At 42.7% G+C, this 19764-nt stretch overlaps 1 protein-coding gene across 7 annotated transcripts in view; it reads left to right on the forward strand.

Annotated features, from left to right (window-relative positions):
* The window catches only part of SPATA13 (spermatogenesis associated 13), a 165181-nt gene that overhangs the window by 94930 nt on the left and 50487 nt on the right, over positions 1-19764 (forward strand). The window contains exon 1 of one of the 7 annotated variants that reach the window (XM_054828603.1): positions 6942-7138. The exons of 4 other annotated variants lie outside the window; for them this stretch is intronic. The gene's annotated coding sequence lies outside the window, so the exon portion shown is untranslated. Of the gene's footprint in view, positions 1-6941; positions 7139-7360; positions 7583-19305; positions 19437-19764 lie in introns of those variants that run through there. 2 more of the 7 variants (XM_054828611.1, XM_054828595.1) reach the window with 2 other exon arrangements.

A 19764-nucleotide genomic window follows, 5' to 3' on the forward strand; every position in this document is an offset into this window, starting at 1 on the left:
AATTAATGATGGGAATTCAGTGAAATATGAGGATACAGAAGCCAAAGTATTAGTGAAAATAGAGGCAAGAAAATTCATGGGAGAGTGGCCCAACAGGACAAGAAAACAGTGTATTCTGCGTGCAGCCTCTGATTTAGGAAGATCCTAAACTTTAGATTGCCAAAAGATGGGTGAGTAAAATAGAGGCAAATTTCTTCTATATTTGTCTTGTTTCTTGTTCCTCCTTAAGCCACTTGGAGACAAGAGAGTTGGTTAGATGGCTTTTTGGTTCAATCTAATGCAGCAGGTCCTACCTAACACTGTTTATTTCCAGTGTATCTGGTTATATTTTAAATATTGACATCTCATCTGGTATCTTTTAAAATAGATATATTTCTCGTATTTTATCAGCTGCACTTTAACCTCAGTGTTAGAAACTCCCTTACCACTGATAGTACTAAAGAGATAATAGCCTTGATGAAGGTTTTACAGTCTTCCTTATGAAATAGACTCTTATTATCGAAGACTGCACATTAACAGGTTTTGCTTTTAGAGATGTAATCTGTGCGTGTTTTCTGCATGATGGCATGAGAAAGAGGGAGAGAGAAAATTGTAGGAACTTTTTAATCTTGTTGGAAAGTAATCAGACTTTCAGGGCAAAGGACAGTGGTGTTTTCTGTGTACTGACATTAGCAGTATCATTCCCAAGTCCTACAGAGAATATTCCTGTGCTGAGGACTCAATTAGTACATCTGTTTACCTCAGCAGCAGCGAGGTACTTGGCTCTTGGGCTGCGGAATTAATCTTCTCAAAGGCTTTAAAATATCGTTAAAAATAAACCAGGATCACTTAAAACATCTTTTCAGGTGGTGGTTGTTAATCTGTTCCTCTCTGTATCTAACGTCCAGGCCTAATTGCCTTGTATGACCTGGTGATGAATTGGTCTTATGAATGGTGCTGTGCCTGGATTACTTTGCAATTGCTAGCCTAAATATTTGCAGGGAGGATTTCCCTTCTTACAGGGCCTGCTTTGTATTGTGTGGACTTGTTAAGATTGAGATGCCTTTCACAGCAACATGCAGACGTGCCTACTTTTTTCTTCTTGTTTCAATTTCTTTCCTTCTTTGTTTTCCTGTGTTCTGATTATCATAAAATATTTGGCATGAACTGATGGTAAGTGAACTGTTATTCCATTTTTCTATATTTTCAATTTAATTTTGAGCTAATGAAAAGTAGTGGATGAACATCCCTGAAAACCAACTCTTATTTACAGAAGATATACAGCATGGGAAACATGAGCAAGTGTTCCTTGCATTGTTTTATTAATATGCTTAAACTCAGATCACCAGTATGAATATATTACTCCTAGCAGTGTGTTTAGAGTCTAAACCTTCTTAAGCCTTCTTTGCTTTGGTTGAGACTGCTGACAGTGGTTGAAAGAAGTAATAGTAGTTTCCAGAGAGGGAATGGTCCTCTGAAAACTAACAGATTTCCAACTAGTAGCAATCAAGGGCAGAAATTCTGCAGCCATCATGAATTTTACCAGATGCTAAACCATCACATGACTGAAATCCTGGTTGCCATGGGGAACTTAAACCATTCCCTTACTGGCCAGAGGGACAACACAGCAGAGCACAAGCAATCCAGGAGTTTTCTGGAGTGCCTTGAGGGTAACTTCCTAACACTGTGACTGAGAAGCCAATGGGGAAAGGCACTCTGCTGGAGGTCCTTACCCTTACAAACAAGAAAGACCTGGTTGAGGACGTGAAGGCTGAGAACAGCTTTGGCTGCAGTGACCAATAGTGATGGAGTACAAGATCCTGAGAGGAGGAAATGGGACAAATACCAGGATCACAGCCCTGGGCTTCAAGAGAGCAGACTTTGGCTTCTTCAAGAATCTGCTTGGAAGAATCCCATGGAAGAACATCCTGGAGAGAAGAGAGATGGTTGACTATTAAGAATCACCTCTTCCTCCAAGCTCAAGAATGGTCCAGTCCAACAAGGCGGAAAACAAGCAAAGATGGCAGGAGGCCTGTGTGGATGAACAAGGAGCTCCTGACAGAGCACAAACATCAAATGGAAGTATACAAGAGTGTATAGGGTTTACATGGCAGGGTTTTGGCAGTGGGGAGCTGCAGGGTGGCCTCTGTGAGGAGAGGCTGGGGCTGTCCCATGCCAGACAGGGACGATTCCAGATGGCTCCACAATGGACCCACTGCAGGACACAGCTGAGCCCATCAGGGAACCTGGTGGTGTCCCTGGGAAAACATATTTATGAAAGGGGCAAAACACTTCACAGTGAGGAGCAAAGAAAAAAGTGTGAGAAACAGTCCCATGAGCACCAAGGTCAGAGAAGGAGAGGGAGGTGGTGCTGCAGGTGCCAGGGTAGATGTTCCCCTGCAGCCCATGGACAGACCATGGTGGAGCAGGTATCCACACTGCAGGCCCTGGAGATGACCACCCTGGAGCAAGTGGATATTTCCTGGAGGAACTGCAGCCCTTTGAGAGAAGGAGGCTGGTTCTCCCAACAGGAACTTGGGCCCATGAAGGAACCAAGCTGGAGCAGGTTTATCCTGAAGAAGTGAAGCCCATGGAGAGGACCCATACTGGAACAGTTCTTGAAGGACTGCAGCCCTGGAGAGGGCTCATGCTGGAGCAGAGGAAAAGTGTGAGGAGGAAGAAGAAGCAGCAGAGATGAACTGCAGTGGACTGACCAGAAGTGACCACAATCCCCCATTCACCTGTGCCACTTGGGCAGGGTGGGGGAGAAGAGTGGGGAATGAAGTTGAGGCTGGAAAAAGGGGACGGATGGGGGGGGGGAAGGTGTTATATTAATTTGTCTTTTTCTCACTATCCAAACCTATTTTAATTGGAATAAATTTAATTAATTTTCCCCAAGTGGAGTCTGTTTTGCCCATGACAGTAATTGGTAGATGATCTCCCTGTCTTTATCTTGACCTACAAGCTTTTCCACCTTATTTTCTCCCCCTGTCCTGTTAAGGAGAGGTAGGGAGAGAGTGGCTGGGTGGGCATCTGGCAGCCAGCCAAGCTCAACCCACCACCAAGAGGTAGAAGGCCAGTCATGATGATCTTTGAAAGATTGTGGTGACTGGGGGAGGCTTCTGAGGACTGGAAGAAGGTAAATGTTACCCTTGTCTTCAAGAAGGGCAGCAAGGAGGATCTAGGGAAGTACAGGCTAATCAGCCTCAGCTCAGTCCCAGGAAGGAGGTGGATCAAATCTTCCTGGAAGCTATTTCCAAACATATGAAGGACGAGAAAGTGATTGTGAGTAGTCAACATGGATGTATGAAGGGGAAATCATGCCTGATCAACTTGATAGCCTTCTACAACAAAATTACCAGCTCAGTGGACAAGGGGAGAGCAGTGGATTTTAGCAAGGCTTTTGACAGTGTCTCTGATAACATGCTTATAGACAAACTGATGAAGTATGGATGAGGTAAGTGGATAGTCAGGTGGATTTAAAACTGGCTGAACTGCTGGGTTGTAAGACTTGTGATCAATGGCATGAAGTCCATCTGGAAGCCAGTCACTAGAAGTGTACCTCAGATGTCAGTACGGGGCCCAAGACTGTCTAACATCTTCATTAATGACCTGGATGATGGGACAGAGTGCATCCTCAGCGAGTCTGTGGAGGATACAAAACTGGGAGGAGTACCTGATACACCAACTAGAGCATCTGACATATGAAGAGAGGCTGAGAGTTGGGACTGTTCATCCTGGAGAAGAGAATGCTCAAGGGGATCTTATTAGTGTGTATAAACACCTGATGGGAGTGAAGGGGGAAAAGAGAACAGAGCCAGATTCTTCTCCGTGGTATCCAGCAAAAAGACAAGAGGTAATGGGCACAAACTGAAATACAGGAATTTTCATTTAAGCTGAAGAAGAAATGTTTTTTGTGGTGAGAGTGGTGAAACACTGGAACAGGCTGCCCAGAGTCTCCATCCTTGGAGACTCCAAAAAACTCTATTTAAAACCTGATAGGACACAGCTCTGAGCAGCCTGCTCTAGCTGACCCTGCTTTGAGCAGGATAGTTGGACTAGATGATCTCCAGAGGTGCCTTCCAACCTCAACCCTTCTGTGATGCTAAGAATAGCAGATATTCACATCTAACATACAACTCTGGTAGACTCCACCCAGCTGGACATTTGTTCGGTTTCTGTGCTTAGATCTCAATAATCCAGTTATTTATATTTCTGTTGGTCATGATTTGAAACTTTTGTCACAATTTCAGACAATAATAATTGTTTTGGGATAGGGAAGTTATTTTCCATTGAGGTGTATTTGCTCTATTTCTGCTTTGGCTTGAGTAGGTAACGTATGCCCCTGAATCCCACTGATTTTGAAAAAAAAGTGCTTTCATAGTTTATAGTACAAACCTGGAAACAGTAGAATAGAGTAGACGTAGTACAGTGCAGTACTGCACTTCTACGAATGAGGTAATTAAGCCTGGACAGTTCTGATTTCCTGGTAATTTTAAACCAGGTTATTCCATCTGGTTGATTACTGGACTTCTGTAGGTTCCTCATGCTGTTTTGGTTGCTTCTATCTTAATCGACTCTTGAGATTTGCATTAAATATTTTTTTTTATGCAAGTTTGCTCTGTTGGTTGTTCTTTGTTCTCCACAATATTCTTCACCAAAAACTGAGCACTGCTTTTGTACTTTGCCTACTTAACGTTTTGGATGTCAGCATCTCAAATCACCAGCTCAAAATCTGAAATGCTCAAAATTTAAAGGAAATTTCTGAAAAACATTGTAAATGTTGTAACAGACATAACACGCTTCATACACACCAAAGGTTTAACTTACTCAAGTGTGTAAAGCACTTTCAGATTCTGAGATTGCAGCGACAGTTCAGGTACAAATATAATGACCTATTGTTCTCTAAGCAGGAACCTCATCAAGATATTTCATTCACAGAGCTGCTAAAACTGGACTGGACTTTGGTGCTGGTCTTGCCAGAAAGTTAAGTGTCATATAGCTCCCTAAACTTTGGTCTGGCTTCCACAACAGCATTTGATATCCTAAGCATAAGCAAGGTTTCATGGGCAGGAATACCAGAAACTGCAAGAAAAGACATTTATCATTTCATTCTTTTTATTTTTCCTGTGAGATCTGAATTCTGATCCTTCTCTTTGCACTTGTGCAGTGCCTGCACATCAACTTGTGCCATGTAGCATTATTGGCATTTCAGTTTCTCCTAAAACTTCAAACCACAAAGGAAGATGTGGTATTTTATTCTTTTATTCACTTCCTCCCTATCCCCAGGACCATGAACAAAATCAGTACTCATGGCAACATCCTAGATGAACACCCTAGTGAACGGTTTCAGACTAAGAAAATTACTTGGACTTAGCCTTTATGACAATCTTATACTTAAAGCTTGACAGAAGCAGAGGAAAGTCCCCTTAACTTTAGAGGACCTTGTATCAGACTCAGAAGGCTTAAAGTGGTAAAAACCTAGCCTTGCATGAGAAGAGTATGGCAGTGAGGAGCTTGCTTTCTCCTTTTCACCGAAGGCTTTGAGTGTAAAAGTCAAACATTGTGGAGTTGTATTTCTGTCTTTACACTCTCATCTAGTTAATTTTCTTGACGCTGAAATTCCAGCAGAGCTTTCAGCTAAAATGAGTGTAACTAATAATTGGGAATTCAATAATATCTGAATTTCAAATTATTGCATGAGACGTATATGGAGCCTCATACATCATTACAAATTATTAATTAGGTTTTGAAAAGTATCTTGGATATGTAAATCTATTATTAAATAAATGTGTTGGCATGTCTACTTTTAATAAATGAATGTAATAGAGCCATTAGAAATTCTCCTTGTGATTATTCACAGAGTAACTCCAAGAAATATAAGACAGAAATTAATTTCTCTTTGAATTAGTGTTCTCTTGCATTTAGGATTGCAGTTATTCTCCACGTCCTGCTAACTCTAATTCAGAAAAAATTGCAGTTGGAAATTGCTGTTTTTTTCTGGGGAGGAAAAGAGAAGATCAAATCACATTCTAGCAGATCTTCTGTTATATATTACTTTGTCTTCTGTATAGGGTTATATAGGAGGGAGCTGTACAGGTCCTTCTGCTGCAGAGCACAGAGCTGGGGACATTCTATGTTTTTGTATGTGATGCCAGGTTCTCAGGATAAATGTGGGTCTCTAGGAGAGTGTAGTTTCTCCCTCTGTACACCAGGCAGCAAAATCAGGGAAGCGCAGGTCCCATCTTCCGGCAGGGGTGGATCTGGTTTTCCGCACCGTGTTGTTCAGCCGCTGGGATAACTCAGCTCCACGCCTGCGGTGCCTTCTGCACGCCCGGTTACTTTCCCGTGGTGCTCTGCAGGTCTCAAAGACATAATTATACCTTTGATTTCTGCCTCTTTCATTTGTTACAGTCAATGACCAGGTAATGATTTTGGCGTTTGGTTCTGCTGCTGACACCTGCAAATACTAGAACCGGGTGGTAAAGTTTTGAGGTTAGTTGTTATTTTCATTTTTGCAGATGTGTATTTAGCATGTGCCATTCTGGGTCATCCATTTTGTCCACGCTGTCAGGTGCAGCTTGCTCACGGTAGAATCCAGCTGATAATATCCAACTCACAGTTTGCACATAGTTAACTTAGAAGTCTTTGGTTGCAACTTTAGGTTATTTCTTCCTTGACTTCCTTTTACTTTCACCAGAACACTCCCCAAACCTTTGCTTTCATATGGTAAATATGTAGGAATGCTGCATATGAGACTATTCAGCACAAAGATTTTAATGAAACGCTCCTGTAAATATGCTTGCTTCTCTCTTGTTACAGTTAAGTGTATATTTAACTTGCTGATTTCACACACTGCTGTGCAGCCCTGTGTTATATATTAACTTAAGACTCAATCCCGCAAGGTACTGACTGCTACTGGATCATGCCGAGTCCCGGCGGCGTTTAAGGGCTTACAGGGTGCTCAGCACCCCGCAGGACTGAGCCCTCAATCTGGGCAACAACAGGCTCTTTCGAAAGCCAAACAGGTTTTCTGGAACAAGGTTCATACTGTAACTGGGCAATATTTTGTGCAATGGATTTTCATACATTTAGATTAAATCTTATCCAGAACAACAGATCTCGTAGTTAATGGCTGCTGGAAGACATAAACATTTGGGTATGTATGGTGGTAATTAATTACATTTTACAATTACGGTTTTATTAGTTGTAGCAGTTAAGTGCAAAAACATGACTGAGACTAATATTTAATCTTTTGTGTGTTGGCTGCAGTGTGCTTTGCCCCTCTGTTAAACTGTACATGGCTTTTAGAGCAGCAGATAATCTGTGCAGTTCATCTAGCAAAGCCATAGGGCATTATTCATCGCTGCGCTCACGCACCGTGCAACGGGGCGCTTTGTGCACTGCGACTTCAAGGGGATCCCACTGGCAGCGGCATCGGGGGGGCAGATTCCCTGGCATCACCCTGGGTTTCTGGAGCCCCTCTGGGCAGAAGCCCACCCAGCCATAGAGCCGAGCCCCGGCGCTGCCCGCGTCAGTGCGCTGTCACCGATGGCGCTGGGCTGGAGCGCTGTCCTCCACTGAGAATCAGACATTTCGAAAGGTAGGCTTTGCTAAAGCTGATCTGTGCTTACATTTTGGGAAGCCAGGATTAATATTTAGTGGCCAAATGTATCTTAATGAGACCAAGACGTGGTGTAGCCTGTGCAAACCACAGTATTAATCATTACTTTTGCTCTGAAACTTGTTTCGGGAGAAGAGCGTGGCGTTGGTCGGTGTTGTAAATTCAGATATATTTGGCACAGAACAAGTGCTGTAACATACTGTTTCTAAAAGGTAACTCTTGCTGATTTATATGCAGATGAAGACCATAATCTTCCACTGTTTGCAAGGAAAAAGACAGGACCTGAAACCTTTAAGTAATGGGGTTTGATTCCATCTACGAGCAAGGAAAATGACTTCCAAAAAGGCAGCCCTTGCCTTCCCTGTTCAACACCCAGCCGTGCTAGGCAAGCAAGGAGACGCTCCTTGATTTTGGTCCTGGTAACACCTGCAAATAATGGTCATTAGGAGCTAAAAACTAAACCTGAATTTTGCTTTCAGACTTATACTTAAGGTTGCCCAAAAACCAAGGCACAGTTCTGTTCTAGGGACCGTTGGAGGAATCTCACTTTAATTCAAATACACCTGTGTGTTAATAACCGTATCTTTTCAAAATAACCAATCACACTGTTGGCCTTTACCCTCACTCCTACAAGTTAACTACCAGTTGCGCACAGATTTATGTGTGGATTATCTCTTGAGAGCGGTGTGATTTTCAGCATGCAGTAGCAAAGAATCACATACATTAAATGTTTGTGAGGTCACAGCTCCGGCGATGTACTCGAACTGAAATCAGGGTATGAAATTGGAACGTAAGTAGGCTGCGGGTTAAGCAACTTGCTGACTGCCGCTTTTCTCGGAGTAATGACCGTCAAGTTGGCTGCTGTGCTTTTCTGGGAAATAAGCAAAATACCCAAACAAAATGGAGGTTTTAGGAGTCTTTAGTAAATTAGAGAGGTTTCTGTGTAACTTTAAGCACAATTAGCTAAGCTAGCGACACTAAGAAGTTGAGAGTTGTTTACCCATTAAAAGAAAGTGGGGAAATAGGTAGAAGTTTATGGGAACAAAAGTGGACTGCTGATGCCAATGAAGTATTTTCCAAAACTTTCAGCGTAGGATGAAGGCACCACATGATCCCATGTAAGAATATTGCAGCAGAAAGTAGTCACAAGTACTCAATATCCTCCCTGGGAAACGAGCCCCTGGTTTAGGGGGAATGAGGCTGGGGTTGGTTGTATGCTAATTCCCTTTCATTACTATGTGTTAGCAAAGCTGTTTAATACTTGCTGTAAAGCCTGGATTTCACTCTCCTCTCATTTAATACCGAGTTAAATCTGGAATAATAAGCTCTCGAAAGCTTAGAGGTTCCAGTAAAATGAGATTTGGGTAAAAATTATATGTTGGTTTCTACTAGTAACAGTGTGTAGCTTTGGTGCCCTAAGCAATCAGAGAAGCAAGACTGGTGAGAGAAGAGAATATACTTTATTAGAATATTGAATGATTTGGTGGAATTGTTACCTCTTATTGCAAATCTTAGGAAGGGTTTCTTTCTCCGGAGACCGTGAACTCCCTCCATCCCCCTTTTCTTAAGACTTCAGAACAATGGAAAATGTAATAGTCAATTTTGAGTAATTTCCAGGTGTTTGTATGACGTATTTTGCTTAAGTGTTGGAAAATCAAGACGTAGAATATTGTGCATGGAGCAGGATGGCTGTTACTTCATTGTCTCTCAGGCAGCAAGAGCTGTGACTCTGAGGGCTGAACGCTGAACGGGAGCTGTTTATCAGCTGCACGATAGCAGGATTTCTGATAAATTAAGTATCTTCTCATGGCCCGGTACGGTGAAGTCTAAAGTTGATACTACGGTTGGCTGAAACTGGCTTGTTATAAAGGTGCACCTCTGACTCTTTGGTTAAAACAATTATTCTGGAATGTATTTGTCTGTGGCTGTTCAGGACTTTCAGAGTTAAAGCTTTCATGTAAATCTTGTCCCTGATAGGAAAATTACCAGATGCTGACAGGGGGTGTCACCAGCGGCTCAGCTGAACATACGCTGCGTATGGCTCGGCTGCGAGCGCCGGACAGGGAGGCCCTGTCCCCTGCTGCTGCGGAGACTGGTGAAAACAGGTTTTAAACCCACTGATTCCAGCATAATACTAAAGGCTAGCCTCTACGCAGTGTTCACCCTACCAATAAGACTGAATAACTACTCAAGCATAGGTTGCCCTACCAAAATTTTCTCTGCATCAAAACAGAGTGAGATGGCATCTCTACTGAATTCTTTTACAAATGCTATTTTTTTGAGGTACACAGCAATCCCAACGTCCTTGCACTGAGATTACTTTCGCATTATTTTTGTGGTGAGGCTGGAATTGAAACTGAATCAGAGATTGAATGTAAAGCAGACTAAAATCTGTTTACCTTAATGATTGATTTTAATCTCTGAATTTGACGCAATAGCACACCATAAAAAAAATCCATTAACCATTTTCTGGAAAAGTATTTTCCTTCTTTTCCAGACAACATACTTACAAATATTTCCTCTTTGGGATGCTGCCACAGAATTTTGCATTTCTTTGTGTCTCTCTTGCAGACCCCCACCCGCACACCCTCCTCACACCCACACAACCTGGCACCCTACGGCTTTGAAACGCAACACACGGGGAATAAACTGAGGGCACTTCCACCTTCTCCCAGCCCTTCCAATTCACAGCACTCCTGGGCAGCTCCTGAGACAAATTTCGAGCCTGGAGCCATTTCAGGAGTCCTGTTGCTTGCGGAAGGAGGAGTTTCCACTCGCCTTCCCGCACTTTCCTCCCTGCCCTTGGACGCTTACTTCCACCTCCTGCCTGCGACAGCTCGGGTGCAGCCGGGGGAGCTGCTTCAACTCACAGCCTGGCAGGAAAAAGCAGACAGCATGTCCAGCATCTCTCCCTTTAGGTGGTGGCATTCCCTCGGATTGGCTGGAGCCATCACTTCTACCTTCATCCATAGAGACCAGGTAGATGGAAGGAGATGATGTGAAGAGGAGCAGGTGGTCTATGGGGAGCGACAGCATCTCTGGGTCAGCGTGTGGTAACAGGAGAGAGCAAAGCAGCCGTTCCGTCCTGGCACAGAAACAGAAAGTTTGCTGAAATATGTCATGAAAAGCGAGAGGTGGGAAGAGATCTGACTCAGCTATTTAGTATTGCCTAGGCAAAATACAGTCCTGCCTAGGACAGAATTGATGCAAACTGCCTCTCTTTTCTTACTGCAGCTAGAAATACAGCTCACACCTCCAGCTTGGTATTTTAATTATTACTCCAACATGTTGAGAGAATGGCTGCTAAGGTTTTTCTCATTAGATTTTCTTAACTTGAAGTTTAACAAGGCCTTTTTTAAAAAGGGCAGCATGACTGACAGAAACTGAAGTGTCCATTTTGCTGTTTGCAATGTTTAGGTAAAGACAGCTCACCAACATAATTTAACTTCTGTAGTAAGAAAATGTGTAATCTTTCAGGTTCAGAGCTATCCTGTGCTCTAACAAGACATAAATTAATTATTAGCCAGAGCTGCAAACTCCAGTTTAGAAGATTAATGGGCCATCATCAAAACAGGCAATTGAGTCTTGAAACAGACACTTTAGTCTGAACTCCTTTCAAAAAACTGGACTTCAGGGTCTATCCTCTGCATGGGTAGATAATGGATTATTTTCTTTGTGTGTACACTTATAGCTCTCATCACCGTAAGCATCAATGTGCCAGAGAAGCATTGATGGATTTGTCCTTGCAGGGCCATAGGTTATAAGGTACTACTCCTATCATCGCTTTTCTTACACATATGGCACTTAAGCTGAGAAAAGTATGCTGAACTGCCAAGGTCAGAGAGAAACAAAATCCAGAATCCCTCTTCCCCAGCCTCAGTCATAAAGACATCTTTCCTGCCTTAAATGGGGTTTCATTTTTTTCACATAATTTACCATTACTTTCAGGGCTGGTAGAATCCAGAGTTGTTTAACTTCTACTCATATGAATATTGGGTATATGAACCATAAAGGTCTCTTTGGGCACTGGTTCCAGTCCCCCCCGTTTGAGACAATTATGCCATTTGGTACCTTAGATCTACATAACTAACTCTATCTCAGGCTAATTCAGCTAGGAAGACAGTTGCCTGATTCCAATGTTGTGACCTTTAAAAACCTTTTTCTGATTTCCCACCAAAATCTTTATGAAACATGCATGGAGGTATACTGGTAATATGGAGGAGTATAAACCAGAAAGCGCAAGAAATCTTTTCCTTCCTTTGCAGACAGCTTGTCAGCTTTGCCACTTTGAAATAGTTAAAAAAAAAACAAAACAAACCCAAAAAAAACCCCTAAAAAACCCCCCAAAACCCAAACCAGCCAGAAATCTAACAGAAATATAGACATATGCCAGCCAGTGGAAACCTCTGCTAGCCCAAATGAGCATACAATCACTAGTCTTTAGGGTCTCCAGTAGCATGAGTGAGCTGTCCCAACCCTCCCTAATGCCCTCGACTTACACCTTTTGTGTATCTAAATAATTTGTGCAGCTGCAATATCTTATAGAGGCAGTCAGTATGTGTTATTTGTGCTGATTCCTAGAAACAATTATAATATTACAAATAACGTCAGGCTGCAAGAGATTTCCTTGACTATCCTGCTGATAAAAGATCTAATTTAGTATGTATGGCTGTTTTTAAAGGACCAGTAAGCTAGCCCAAAATTTATAAATGTGTATGTTTCTGACTCCATGTCCAGACAAATGAGTTTTCAAGTGAGCAGCATTGTCTTTTCTGCATCTTTAAAATCAGGTAACTTCTCTTCCTGCCAAAATAAACAGTTTTCTTAAACCTGATCATCCATGCTTTAAAAAAATACGCTTGATTTTAGTGTTAATAAAGAAGAAGGTAGGTAGTTAGTACAACACCAGCGAAAGAGAGGGATGACTATTAGTTAAAGGCTTATCATTGCTTTGAAGTTTCCAGGCAGGCTGAATTCAGAGCACGTATTTTATTGAAAAGGCCCAGCACGTAAATGTTGTAGCACTTCATTGGTATGCACTCTGTTCAAATTGTTTTTTTTTCTAGCTTTTCCATTCCACAGGATTCTTGATAGAGTAAATTGAAAGGAAAAGTAGAAATTTTACTGACAAACTAGAGGTAGAATTAGCAAGAAGATTTCTTTTTTTTTTTTTTTCTGAAAAAGAAAGAGAAACATGATGGAGATGGTAATTCAATCTTCTGGCACAAGAAATGTGCCCATGAATGTTAATTTAATTCAGACTGTAACAAAGACAGCAAGTTTGTCATTGTAAAAGGAGGCTAAACAAAGAAAAGTATTGATACTAATTGAAAGAAAAACCCTGTGTGGTTCTTGAAGCACATGAATCACGTTCACGTAGAAGCCTCAACTGATTACAACAAACCCCGATGCTTTCCCCCAAATGCTACCTGTTTCTCCTTTTATAATTTAGTGAGATATTTGCTGTTCTGACCTCATACAGGTATCAAAAGCTGTAATTGTTCAGGGCTTTTTGCCCTGGCCAGCACAGAGTTAACTAAGGTGCGCGGCTGCGCTGTCACCAGTTGGGTATGTCTGTTGCATCATGCTGGGCCAATTATTCTACTGAAACCTGTTATTTTATTATAATAAGCATCAGAAGTAAGATGATCTTATATAACTTCGCATAATTTCTACTGATGTGGCATCAGTCCTAATGAAGTCCACTACCTGCCTCACTTTTCAAAGGTTTCCGTCTTTTCTAATACCCGACAGCCTCTGTACCTCTGCGGTTTTGCTGCATCCCTGCTCCCTTCAGCACAGCTGACTGATTTAAGCAAGGGTTGGGTGCTGCTTGTGCTTCCTCCTGGAGCCCAGGGACAAGCACCATCACTCAGAAATCAAAGAAACCCACGCGCAGCCCCTCGCTGCGGCTCACATGCAAAAATGATCCTCGCTGTCACTCCAGCCCCTGGCCTGAGCGGTGCAAACACCCGCTGCAGGTGGCCCTCAGCCCTCAAACTCCTTAAGGCCCTTTCTCTATGTATGAATTCTTACATCGATTTATTTTGGCCTCCTGGTTGCATAACAAGGCACCTTCATATCCTCAGGTAATTTTGGAAGGACAGTTTTGAATAGAGAGGATGGGGTGACAGGGTAATTAAGTGGGTGGGGAAGAAGGCTGATAAAGAGCTCTTAATAGTCACTTTTACATGCCATTATTTTGAGCAAGGAAAATAAATACAGAAGGGCTGTAGGGCCATCAGACGCCACAGCGAGGGGTGTAAGGTAGGAAAGGAGGGCAGGTAGAGCAGAGAAGGATGAGAAAATAAATGGCTGCAGAGCGAGACAATCCCAGCTCTCTTTCTGAGATGGCACCCTTTCCTCCCAGCTAGCCCACGTCACTTTGATGGACATCCATCTAACAGATAATCTAACTTTTTTTCAAGGAAAAAAAAAAGAAAAATACATGGTATAGGAAAAAAAAAAATTAGAGTAATCTCTCTTCCTTCCTAATTCTGTTTACTTCACGTCTCCATGGTCCTTTTCCTTCCTACATCTTACACTTTGTGAGACACAAAATAAAGGTGGAATTCTGCCTTCCTAATTGGTAACGGGAAGTCTTCTTTATGTTTAAACACAATGATCTGTTTATTGGAAACTGCTTTTCTGTAGTACCAGCCATCTCTTCGTGTCATGCTGTCTGAATAATGCCTCTTGAGGACGGGGAGAAAGAATAGCATCGCAGTTGGACCCCGTGGGGTTATAAATAACATTCTAGCAGCCTGAAAAGCTGGAGCCATCATTAAGTTGCATGCAGCTGTAGTGGTGTAGGTGGGTGAGTAAGAGCAACTCGGAGATGGGATAATGGTAACCTGGTACACAAGGGTCATTTTTCATTGATGGCGTCACTCCATCGGGCTATTGTGTTCTCTCTAAATTAGGTCTCTGTGTTTAACAGCTGAGCAAGCTCAGCCGAACAAGGCAAAACACATTTAAAAGAAGATTAGAGGGAAAACCAGTTTGTTGTGTGTTGTGATTTAGACCAAATTGTGATAAACTTTTCTCACTTTGGTCAGTAATTGCCTTTATCAGCAGCAAAGTAAATGCAATAGGAACAGGCCTTGCGGAAGTAGCATACCAGCTTCCTGCATAAAAGCAATGATGACTTTCACTGGGCAAATTAAGAAGTTAATACAGCAATTTAACCCAAGCTGTCCTTTGAGTGTTTTCCTTAGCAACACGATTCATTTTCTGGAATGGATTTTTTCAGTGCCATGACAACAAAAGTCTTGAATTTGGAAAATTCCTTTCAATTTATTATTATTAATTTGGTCGCAGAGATACACAAATGGAAAATTCCTACATTAATTTCACATAGTTTATATATAAACCAGATGAAAATAATTAGCAGCCTATGTTAGTATGGGTTTGCATACACAAACATACTACTCTTCCCTCATTTCTAAGCTGAATAAATTGAGTTCTTGATCCTGCTCCCAGTGAAGTTGGTGGGGGAGTTGCCTTTAACTTCAATACATACGTGACTCAGCTTAATTCCCCCTGTGGGACCTGTCAATGTGTACAGATTCCTTGGAGGTTAATTGCTTGCAGGAGAGTCTTTGCCTGGGATGTAAAAGGAAGGTGCAAATTTCAGAACCGGCGTGTTGGCTATGTACTGCGGCCTGGAAAAGACACTGTAATTTAAAGCAAAGGGATCTCTTATTTCAGTAATCCTGCATCTTAATAATTAAATTTTGTCACTCATTAATTTAAGGTGTGTTTTAGAGAGTCATTTCATTTGCCATCTTGCCCAATAGCTGTTGAAGTAGGACAAATGCTTTTATGTTTTCCTGAAATTATTCCTTTTGGCTCTTTTTTTGTACTCTCTTTTAAGAACACCTTTTTAAAAAAATCACTACTTTAAAATAGACTTTTAGAAAGTATTTCTGAAAGAACCATGACAGAAATAATAGAGTTGTGGGAGTGGAAGAGAGGATTTCTAAACTGACTAGAAAGAATCGTTCTCATTTAGATTTTTCAGTTTTTAGTGAGTGACTTTATTATATAAATGTGCCCTTTGCTATTCCGAGAAAGCTAAGAGACGTATTGCTACCTCTTAAAAGTTTGGGGGGTGGGTTGTTCCTTCATCATTAAAAATCGATATTCTTTCTCCCATGTCACATTTTTTGTAATCCTTTCCCACCTGTATTACACTTGGAATAATCCTTCTCATTCCTTGTCACATGCGCATTAAACCTCTTTTAAATTACAGACTTAGAGCTTCTAAAACAAGCATTTCTTTTTTGTTTCGGTAAGTGTGGTGACCATTGTCAAATCACTATTAAAAACTCATGCATATACCAATCTGGAATTTATTCTTGGAGTTCTTCTCTTCACAAATTACTGTACTTGGTCAACCATAACCGTAATGCTGGCACTGCCTCTCTGTTCACTGCAGCCTTTGTTACTCATCTGGAGACAAACTATTAGCCTGTAAATAACACAGAGTATAGCTCAGTTTTTCAGAAATACCTATGAAAGTGCTATGAATTTGTTCTTATTTACACCTTTTCAAGTATTCTCAGTAGCAAATAGTATTAATCCTCTCAAGAAACAAAAAAGCTGGAAAAACAGCCAGGAATGCCACTTCAAAAGCACTTTTTTTTAATTGGAAATTTGGATGACATTTTGCTTTTTTAGGATTGTAGAAGAACATTTATATATAAAGGACTAATTTACTGAAACTTTGGTGTGTAACTTTGACAAAACACTATGGCTTCTTTTTCTTCAAATATTGTAAGAAACAACTGGAAAGCGTTCGAGTTTATAGACAGAAGAATGATTTGCCTTCTTTCTCATGGCAGTCCTGTTGATAAATTTTGCTTTGCGTCATTTTATTAAACCTTGGTGTAAAACCACCTGAATACTATATACACTTCCCAGCTTTAAAAAAAAAAAAAAATCAGATTAAGAAAATATTTGGATGATTATTAGTCTCCAGTACAGGAAGTTAATCCTGTTCTCAGACACACTCTTTAGTGTGCTGCGTCCATGCTTCGCTAAATAGTACGTGGATGTGGAAGGACAGACTCTGACTCAAAGAAACTGCAAGAGTTTGAAGAGGGTTTTAGCATACTACCATTAGAAAATCTATGGCAAACAAGTCCCTGGAAGTGTTTAAGACCAGGTTGGATGGGGCTTTGGGCAATGTGGTCTAGTGGAGGGTGTCCCTGCCCATGGCAGGGGGGTTGGAACTAGATGGTCTTTGAGGTCCCTTCCAACCCAAACCATTCTATTTACTTTCAGAAACTTGATGAATGTCTCATTGACTAAATACTGTTATCTCTGTAATTGCAATTTTCTAGATATTGCCTTTATTAAATGTAATGACATTTAGGAAATATGACATACAATTATATTCTTACCTAATTATCCGAAGTGATCTTTTTAGTGTGGTTTTCTAAGGAAATTAAGTTCTTGTGAGCACGTTGTTAGTCTGTCAATACCTTCTTGTGTCATTTCTGTCTCCTCAAGCAGTTTTTAACCTGCTGATCAGCTTCAAATGTATTTAAAAGAAGGGTTCAGATCTCAAAGTGATCAGAATTTCTTAAGTTTCAGAAACACTATTGGCTGGATAAAGGGAAGACCCAAATTAACGGCTCAGTTCAGCTCAATAGATTTTTCTGATTTGTCTTTTTGTCCAGCTGGTAGATGGAGGACACAGAAGGAACTGGGGGTTCCCTTCTATGAGGGGGCCTGTGGATTAAAAAGGATATTCAAAATCAATGTGATGGATATAGCCGGGATATTTAAGGAAAGGAACGTGCAGGATCATAGGAAAAGAAATCCATTGAAATTCAGGTTTGAATAGTGCTGTTAAAAGTTTTTAAGTGACCAGCACAGACCCGTAGAGAGGCTCTGATACAAGTTTACAAGACCTGTTGAAAGTGGGTTTAAAGTTAACTTCTGATACACTTCTTGTCTCATATAAATGAAACAATATTTCCCTTAATGGTGCTGCTAACGTCATTCTCTTGGCCATTTCAGCGCCTTCACTGAGTCCCCCTTCAGAAATTTCCTTTTCCCACGGTCTGAAGCAGATAATTCTTGTCTGCACTGACTGGAGAACTTCCCCCAGGTAGTCCCAAGCTAACATAGATCACCAGTGATGGTCCACATGGACCCTCTCCACACTGTGTCAGCATTTCCAGTCCTAATCTCCATTTCCTCTTTGCTTCCCATGTCCAACACTGTAAAGCAAACGCTTTACCCTCTCATTTGAGTCATTCTTCAAAACTTGCTCCTTCCACGGGGTGTACCATAAAGCTGAGGTCAGCAAGACCTGGACTGGTGGCAGACTGTGCCTGCTGTGGCTGACTGCCGGAGACCTGTGGTCACTCCCAGAGTTATTTGCTACCTCATTTGACCTACATCCCTTATGCCCATTTGTTTGTCTCATCCCCTAACTACACCTTGCCTTTGAGAGCATGCCTGCTCTGCTCTCCAGAGAAGTAATTACAGCGTGTACAGTCACACCAGTCTCAGAGGAGAGCCAGTGGGCTGATGGCCTTTGCTGCTTCTTTAGGGTGTCTGTTCTGCCATGCACATTTGTTGTCCCATTTTCATTTTGCCTCCTACCTGAGGTACATTAAAATGTCTGCAGTCCAAGTGTATGTTTTTAGACAATAAACTATTTGAGCACGGATTACCAGTTGTTATGGGTCTTTGTCAGGAGTCATGACCATGGGGCTGTAAGACATTGTCTCTCAAAATTCTCCTTGCAGTACATAAACCCTGTTCAGATTGTGCGTAACATGTCGTTCTTGCTGTTAACTCTGAGGAACAGTGGCAAACCAAAAGGTTGTCGAGATTTGGGGCTGGAAGACAGCCTGGGAACCAAGCATGACTATCTGAAAGAGCTTGCTGATGGCAAGAACTTCTTTTTCAGCATTTATGTCTTCAAGCTGAATAAAGCCAACCACACTCAGGAAAATATGCTGATTTGTTCTCCAGTAAGAAATTTGCGTTTGGCACCACAAACACAATGGGACTCCGGTCCAATTTAAATACTAAATGAAAATATATTTCTATGTTGCAGATTGTTTTGTTATAAAATATACAACTAGCTCCTAAATATACTTTGCTGGCGTGACAGATGTGACAGTGACAGATGATCTGAGGCTTTTTTCAGTGACTTTGGGTTTACTAGGAGGATCATTTATATCGTGTAAAGAAGTGGACTGTTTAAGCTGCAGATGACAGCTGGGAAAATAAATTCGTGTTTGCAAAGGGGTGAGAGCTGGCACCTGTGTTGGCCGATCGGCCCTGCTACGCGGCAGGACAGCGCAAGGCCTGCGCCCACGACAAAAACCGAGGGTGAGCGGGGTGGGCAGAGCACACGTACCTAGAAAGGCAGAGTGAGTGGTGAGGCTGGGACAGCGCGCATGACGTTTTGAAGGTACTAAACATCATCATCCTTTCTTCTGGGGCATCGCCGCCGCGCACGGCAAATGGAAGGGAGGCTCCTTCAGCCCGCGGCAGCGCTGGGGACCCGGCGGGAGCCACTTCGGGGCGGGCGGAGCAGAGCAGACCCTGCCAGGGGGAGGGTACGGCCGAGGCCGAGGGCCGCCGGCAGGCTCAGCGCGGGGGCGGCCGGAGGAGTCGGGGGTTCCCGCTCCGCCCCGCTCCGCTCCGCCCCGCCGGGCCACCGCCCCCGGCCGGCGCTGCCCCTGTGCGCGGCTGTCCCCGCCCGCCCCTCTCCGCCCCGCTGCGGCGGCCGCTGCCATAGCGATGCGGGAGCGGGCGGCGGCGGGGACGGGCTGCGGCGGCGGGGTCCCCCGGCTCCCCCCAGGTAAGGGCGCTGCTCCGCGAGTCGCGGGCGGGCAGCATCGCGGGGAAGTTGCAGACTCCGCGCTGTGAGCCGATTTTTTTAATTTAATTTCACTGTATTTGTTCTCCTGCCTCTCTCCCGCTCCCTTTCTGCCTGCTCAGGTGCAGTTTCTTCCCAAAGCCGCTTTCTCTGGGAACTTCTCTTCCGAGAGCAGCGTCTTGTTCTCGTTATTGTTATATATATACTCTTTGTTTTTCTGCGTGGAAATTTGCGAGCGGTACGACAGCACAAGGGCAGGCTGAAGTTTCGGTGCCCGGCGGGCTTTTGTCCGGCCCCGGGTGCCGCGGCG

The sequence above is a fragment of the Grus americana genome, chromosome 1 (genome assembly GCF_028858705.1).
Source record: "Grus americana isolate bGruAme1 chromosome 1, bGruAme1.mat, whole genome shotgun sequence".
In the NCBI taxonomy this organism is placed as follows: Eukaryota; Metazoa; Chordata; class Aves; order Gruiformes; family Gruidae; genus Grus; species Grus americana.